This window comes from Pteropus alecto, unplaced genomic scaffold, assembly GCF_000325575.1.
Source record: "Pteropus alecto unplaced genomic scaffold, ASM32557v1 scaffold237, whole genome shotgun sequence".
Classification (NCBI taxonomy): Eukaryota; Metazoa; Chordata; class Mammalia; order Chiroptera; family Pteropodidae; genus Pteropus; species Pteropus alecto.
The window spans coordinates 43,988-52,669 of record NW_006440624.1 but is presented as its reverse complement, the minus strand read 5'-3'; positions in this window follow the sequence as shown (position 1 = coordinate 52,669).

The window sequence follows — 8,682 nt, the reverse complement described above, 5'->3', positions numbered from 1 at the left end:
GAGTGGGGATAATTTGGTAAGCATTTTTCCTAAAGCGATTCCATGGTTTCACAGTTGTCTGATATTGGTTAACAGTCTTGAAATATTGAGGCAAGGGGAACTTCTGATAATATTGGGTGATTTTGTTCTAGAAATAAATTAGAAGTAATTATTCCAATATCCCATGTGTCAGAGCACACCTGGACATACCAAATAAACTAAAACTTTATTTATTTGGATAAATTTCAAATAGTACCAAATGGACCCAACCAAAGGAAAGTTTATTCATACAAAGTTAATTCTGTATTTACATTCATAGAATAAACTGTAAAATTCAGAAAATTTGTTGGTTAATTCAAACCTCAAGGCTAAAATGCTTAAGCAAAAAAATAACCATCACAACTATAAACGATAACATCAAAATAAAAAAGAAAAGAAAGACAAAGACAAGAAAAAGGGTGTATAGGAAGGCAAGAAGATAAATTTTTAATTTATTAAAATAAGTATTTCAGATTATAATTTCTTCTCCATATCTGGTGGAAAAAACACTAGTCCTTAAAGTACAGAGCACACGTGATTTGATTTCATAGAATTTATGACACTGAGCCATTGTTAATCTCTCTGAGTGTCACTTACCTTGTAGAAATAAATGAATTAACAGAGAGAGCATTTTGCATAGTATTTGTCACCTATTTTATGATTAATAAATATTCCTTTCTCCATGCTCTATTTTGAACTATCTATATGTACCTCTCTATAGATTATTTTAGGGATTAAAATTAAAATTTTAAATGCAGTGGCATCTGCCTTCAGGATAATTTTCTGTTTTGAGAAAATGGAAAATCAATGGGTTTTTTAAATAACTAGGAAGTAAAGGTTGGTTGGATTCATAACTATGATATAACTGGTAAAATGGTAGAATGTTTCTGTAACAGTTTAGACTAAATATAAGAAAGACTTTTGTAGAAATGAGAATTTATAAAAAGGTTTTTTTGTTGTCATTGAGAGGATTGTAGTTCAGCAGTTTCTAAGCAGAGTCTGGGTGTGTTATAAATGCTTGTACAGAAAACTTACCAGAAGTTTTAGGTAATTTATTTCTTCTTTGGTCAGCTTAGTTTTCTGCTAATAACAAGAATAAACTGTGATAAATACAAAAAAAAAATTATGAAATTATATTTAATTAGTTTTGTTTGAATGAAAATGACTTACCTGAGTGAGTACTTCAGTTGATTCCTTAGAGAAAGAAAATGAAAATCAGCTTTACTTGGTTGGCTAATCAGTAATTTTGTCTACATCATTAGAGTGGAGAAGTAGGGCTAATTATTTTAATAATTTAAGGCCAAGCCACCACTATAAGAAAGAAAGTGCTACTTTCTTTTCTGTGAACGAAATGAGTTTAAATATTCATTATCAGAATATATTCTCTGTGTCAAGATAATGATGCTTAGCTGAAAATGTGTTGTTTTCTTTTTTCAAATTTCTATTTGTCTGAATTGTTCATACACTGTTAAATTTTCATAGAGTATTGGCAGATACCAAAAACAGAGAGAGTGAGTGAGAGAAGAAAGAAAACTAATTAGGCCTGCTGAGATATATGGCAAAGCCTACATGTCTTTCCAGGGAAGACCATTGTTTTTATTAGTGGCCTTGGGCCCACAGTTTGAAAGAAAGGGTAAACATGATTCTTAAGGCACTGGGGAGGAAGATGTTGGGCCACAATCCATGCTTCATCCTCTCTCAGGGCATTTTACATTGTGCTCAACCAAATTTTACATTGGTTCTTACTAACACAGCAAGTATTCTTGTACCTGTGATTTACTCACTCATAACCCAATTCAGTTTTCAATCCCCTAAACAATATGAGAGAGAATCAGGGTAAGACTATGGTGAAGGCAATTGATAAGATCCTGATTTGGCATTAACTATTTTAAAAATACATTTTTTCTAATGAACCCAAATCCAGCTATACATTATCAAAAAACATGGGGTAAAATAAAACAACTACTCTTGCCTATGTAGTGTACATAGCTTGTTTCAGAGTTCTAAAATGACTGAGTGTGTATATTTCTTACAAGGATTTTTCTTATTTCCATTGAACATTTTGATGTGACTCTGTGAAAAAATTAGCACTATCTAATTTACATAAGATAAGTAACCAACAGCAGAAAAGCACAGTATTTCTCAGTAAATTAGTTGGCCATTTTATTTTAAAAATATTTCTCAGACGAACCGCTAGATGATTTCTTGAGAAATAAAAAATAATAATAAAATTTAGGGACCAGGATAACTGAATCCTTAGCAATACATTCTTAATATTTATGGAATTAAAGATCTTTCTTATATCACAATAAACATATTAATATGACAGATGAAAAGGAAAAATTGCACTAAAATTTCCAGTTCAAAAAATAATAAAAACATGATTTTTTAAAAAAGAAACCGTGCAAATCATATAAATATTAGATTATGTGGGAGAGTCTTACATAGAAAGCCTTTATTGAAAGAATTCAGAACAATTGAGGGAACCAAAGTTAAAAAGTAGAGAGAAATTATATTTTTAATTAATAAAAATATTACTGTTTTATTAAAAGGAGCACTTCAGATAGGCCTACCAAGTATTTTAATATTAGCTTTTGAAAATATGAATTAAATATAGCTTATATAGAAATAATACCGTACCATATCAACAGTCTTTGGGGTTTCCTTGAAGAAATAAAGGAAGAATTAGATATTTGATTCTCATTGTACTGAGTATACATAATTTCTTTTTGAATATATATATATTTTCTATGTCTATGTAGAAAAAACTCACTTTTATAAAGAATAAAATTAAATTTATTTTTATTGCTTCTTTAATTGCTTTTGTTTCCCCAAGAACTAGGATCATTTAGTACTTACTGAACACTTATTAAATGAATGATAAATGACATATGTCTTCAATAAGCCAATAAATAAATAAATTTTATTTTGCTAGTATGCATAATCATATTCTTTATCCTGCTTATATTCTGCAAAATAAATACTATTCCTTGTATAGCCATAACAAAATAAAAATTAATTTCTTAAATATAATTAATATAAGTGATTTTCACTTACTTCCTGAGAGAAGCTGGCAGATTCCTTTAAAAAAATTAAAATTATACATTTTAACCTTATTTATAAAATCATTACTTTTTTCTCTTTTGAACTTTTATTCATTCTCAGATATTAAAATAAGTAGGAATAAAACTTAGTTATTTCTTGGGTGATGCAAAAATATCTTTAGTCATCCATGATATGCAGAAAGACTTTTGGACATTATTTTGTATGAATCTGGATGGACTAGAGTATTTATTCCAGAATAATATATTACATTCATCCCAGTCTGTTTTTAAAATTTAATATGTATATCATATCTCCTGGTATGGTAGCAATATTAGTAGGTGACATTAAAAAAAAGTAGTATTAAAATTTTTGGTAAAGTCTGCTAGCAGAAATCTAATCTTTATATCCTTGGATATGTACATTTTTGTTCTGCCCTCCCCAAACTAGAGGTCTGAAGTTCCAATTCTCTCATATTATGTAAATCTATATTTATTGCTTAAAAACTAGATCAAAAACTATCTAGTACAGTGTATAATAATTGTATATCTTGCTACTAACTGTTTTAATTGTATTAAAATGCCTTACCCGCCTGGTGGAGACCTGTTTTCTGTTCTGTATCAAAAAAAAAAAAGCCAAGAAAACATTTTTTATTTATTACTCAGATTACTCATATCAAAAAAAATTTCCTTAAGATACAGCTGTTTTCTGAAATAAAATGGGAGGAAGTAGTACTTGGAACTTGGGCAAATTACTTTACTGCCTTACATTTTCTTCCATTACTATCTTTTTGTTTCACAAAAATAATGATTTCTATCCTCTACTACATTAGAAATTGAGGAACCAAGCAAAATGATATGTGAGCACTTAGGACATGTATGTTACATTTAAATGAAATTACTTATTTGTCACTATTATTGCTATTGTTATTCGTTACTCTATTTGGACTGTATTGTTCTCAATTTAATTTCTAAATCACAAGATTACATTTACAATTGTTCTACCATTTCTAAGTTAGAACTTGTTGAGGAATTTTGTCTCTAGTTATTTTATATATCTTTATCCTGAGTTTATCCATCACCAAAAAAAGAAAAAAAACCATTAAAAAAATAAACAAAAACCAAAATAATAACAAACAAAAAAAGCAGCACTCACCACAGTAGGGAAAAAGGGGTAGACCCTTGATTGAATCTGTTCCCATGGGTTTGTAACAATCTGGGGTTGATGAAGAGCTTGGTTGATTTTGTTCTAGAGAAGGAAGATTATCAAATTTAATCCAATATTGAATCACCTTCATGAGTCGAAGCTGATTTTGGCAGAACTAAATTACTTAGAAGTTTATTTAATTAGATAACATATAAATGGTGGAAAATTTACCTTCCAAGAGAACAGTTTGGCATAAAAAATTATCACAACTGTGTCTATATTTATAATAAATTGCAGAATTAAAGAAATTATCTGATAATTAAGCCCTCCAGAACTGTATCTATATGAAAAAAACTAAAAGTAAATATAAGAAAATAAAAGGACAATTTCTTGAATTAGAAGGTAAGTATCTGTTATTTATTTTTCATGTGTGTAAGAAGTCTGGTCTTTGGAGTCAGATACACACACACATATATGTATATACACACACATATATATAAAACCATCCTTCTGTATATTACCTATCTATATCTATCTATCTATCTATCTATCTATCTATCTATCTATCTATCTATCTATCATCTATCATCAGGTTCAGTAAATATTTTAGTAAATTCTAGAACCTTTCATCTGACTCTAAAGATTTTTTAAAGAGATTAAATATGAAACCACATAGCATATTTCCTCAGAACAATTTTTATTTTATGTATATGAAAAATAAATGGGTGTACAGAATGTCAATTGGCCTTTAGAATTACCTTAGAATAATTTCTGAACAAATCCATAGTTTGGTTAAGAGTGATACAATAGGAGAATACTACTGGAAACATTTTAACAAAGTATAAGAATGGTCTTATAATTAAAATTTTCTAAAAAGAAAGGTCTTATTTAGGGAGTCTCATTTTTAAGTGTTCAAAGAAAGACTGTTTTTGTTGTAAAGTTTTTAGAAGGAATGTCTGCTCTGTGTAATGATATAACAGTAATTGTCACCTTTTTACAATGCATCTATCTACTGTTTCAAGATTTTTTAAAATAATTTATATACATATTAGATATAATTCTGCAGGGTCATGATAGCTATTTTTATTTTTAGTTTTGGAAACTGTAGCTTGGAAACATTAAGTAATAATTTCTTAATTTGTTTTTGGAATACAAGTTTCTGACTCCAAAGCATGTGCTCTTTCCTTGTGCATAAAGCAAACTTCTTTAGTCTGTAGGGGATGGTGTTACACTATCTCATATGTGACTTGAAAATCTTTACTCTTGAGATACCTGCGTATGATGCCAGTGTCAAAAAGAAGTTGAGTGGACAATAATGTGGTACCTTGGCTACACTGCTGTCTACCTTCCATCATTTAAACTTGGAACAAATTTTCTGAGGTTCATAACTCCTTCAAAATCAGATAATTGCGCAATACTCATTTTTCCTAAAATATAAATTCACAAATTTGACAAGATAATAGCTGAAAATGAAAGTAACAAAAATAGAAAAAATATATATTACTATAAATTTTGGGGTCAATATCTCATTGCAACGAAATGAGTTATATGAACATTTGGAAGAAGAAAAAGCCATAATATAATGGTTTATTTGAAATTCTAATTTGTATTAGAAATTTACCAGATGTTTTAGATAGTGTTTCCACCCCCTGCCCCACAGTGAGCTTAACTCTCTGTTAAGAAAACAAAAACATTTGTTATAAAACCATGCAAAAATAAAACAGTGCTTAGGTTATATTGATTTTATTTTATTTGAATGGAATTATTTACCTCTGTGGGATCTTCAGCAGATTCCTTAAGGGAAGAAAGGAAAAATTAACTTAACTTGCAAGATTTAGCCTTAGAGTTGTGCTAGTGTAGAAGAGGCAATTCATTGAATATTTAGGGTCCAAGCTACTACTACTGAGATATTATATCATTTATGAGGATTCAATAAATTGAAATATTTATCATCAGAACCCTCACTCTTGACTGAATAATAACATGACTGAAAATATGTTTCATTTGAAAGTTTTCATCAATTCTGCATTACTCATGCAATATCAAATGCCTATATAATGTAAGCAGGTGACAAAAAATATTACAAAGTAGACCTAGTGAGGTGTTTGGAAACTAAATCCTGCACATTCTTTCTAGAGGAGACTTGATACAGACTTGTAATCTAGAGAAAGTATGAAGCATGCTTCCTAGACACTAAGTAGGAAGACTTTAGGCTATACCTCAGGCCACAAGGCTCAGGGCCACAGCTATGCTTCCTCCATTCCCAGACACCTTTTCCCATAGTGTCTCCTGCTCAGATACATCTACAGCAGGTGTTTCTGGTACTAGTGATATATATGTATATATAAATTAAAAACAAAGATTTATTGATATTTTTAAAAACAGAAAAATGAATAAGTAAATTCAATAGTGGATTCTTTAGAAAAATAGCTGTAATGAAGTAGACACATTCTGGATAGCCTGATCTAGAAAAAAAAAAAAAAAGCAGAGAAAACATCAATATACAAAACCAGAGATAGGAGAAGATTAGAAAAAGTCTGAGATTAACATGCAAAAAAAGATATGTTAAAAATTGGAAAATCCTTGAATTGGGATGCTTTTGGGGAAACTATAAACTATCTAATATTGATTTAAAAAGTAAAAAACCTGAGAAGAAAAACAGAAAATTTTATTAAAGAATTACATTCACAAAATGTAATAGATCCAGGCAGTTCTTTCCAATTTTTTTTTCCTGTATTAGTTTAAGATATATATCTTAATCCATTCCCTCAATCACTCCCCTTAAAAAAGAGGTTCTCAAATTTAAAAGTTCATCAGAATACCAGGTGATGCTGATGCTGCTAGTTGAGAGGTAACATTTTCAGAACCACCAAACTAAGCAATTATCGAGAGGTTTTTCAGGATTCAACTATGTCAAAGGCAAATGGTAGGCTCTTGATTTGACACTGGCTTGATTTAAAATTCAATTTTCTCTGAAGTCAGGTATCTGATATCTCTGTCAAAGAACAACAATGTACACTGTGATGTAATTAGTCACTTTCAATTTCCCTAAAACAACATTAAGTTTAAGTAAATGATCTCTACATTGCTTATCCTATTTGTGACTTTAACAACAAATTAATTCACACTTTGCTGAAAATTTGTTAATTCTTTATGAACTTTCTATTTGATGTTAAAAGAAAAGTTCTCTTACCTCACTAGATGAGCTGCTAGAATGTTCCTTGAAAAATAATAATAAATATAATTAAATCTGGCAATCAGAAGAAATCTTCAGCATTATTCTTCTAATGTTAGTGATTATTTGGGACATATCCCATATTATTTACATGCTTGTTAGTATGAAAAGTTAAAATAATTGAAATAAAAGCAATATAACCAGGTTTCTTGGTTGTTCATTATTACCTTTGGAAAACAAATAAAAGAGTTAAAAATTATCTTATAATTAAAAGAAAGCATCTCAAAAGAATATGGACCTATTTAAGTGGATACTAATAAGTGGACAGGGAAAAATTTTCATTTTAAAGTAACATATATCTTTTTCCGGTTTTATTAAAAGGTTATTTTACAGATATTTCTATTTGTCATTAATATTATAATATTACATATTGGTAATATAAATCCAAAATTATTCAAATAAATAAAATTTTCTCACCATTTTATTTATGTTCCTTTCAATTTCCTTAGAGAGAGAGAAAAAATAGATCTATTATCTCCACAGCATTGTTTATAAAACATTTACTTCTAAATACAAAAGGAAAAGTCCATCTTCCATAAAGAGAAGCATTAGAATGAAATGCATCTTTATATGAATTATATTAGACTTTCCAATTTGATAATAAACATATAATCATTGGTATTGTCATTTTTATTATATTTGTTATTATATACCTAGAGATTGAGGTAGTCTGGACATAGTTCTTATTCAATAAATATTTGTCAAATGAATAAATGAATACACAAGATTAATTTAGGCAATGCATGGATAAGGTTTTTTTCATTTTAATAGCCATTATTTATTTTATTGTGTATTAGAAAAAATATATCACTAGGCCAATTAACATGTGCTTTTAGAGGAAATATGTTTTGTTTCTATGATAAACTAATCAACTATTTTAAAACTATTTTTTAAAAACTTAAATGAGTCTTTTTCAAGAAAAATATTGTAATAGGCAAATAATTTTCAAAAAGAAGAAAATGTTAAGTTTGGAGCTTTCACAAATGAAAACCACTAAAAGACAAGTTCTCCATTCCTCTTAGAATATGAGAATCAAGTGTATTGATATGTGCAGAACTCTGTTTTCTTCAATTGAATTATTCATAGAATTAAGAGAAGAGAGTATAATTTTGGTCTTATTCTTTGAAAATTATCTTGGTTTTCAAATTTGGTTGACTTGGAAAATATTTTCCAAATTCAGATTAATTTCAATTTGGTTCAAACTACTATAATATTTTTACTTCATATTGTACTATAAATGT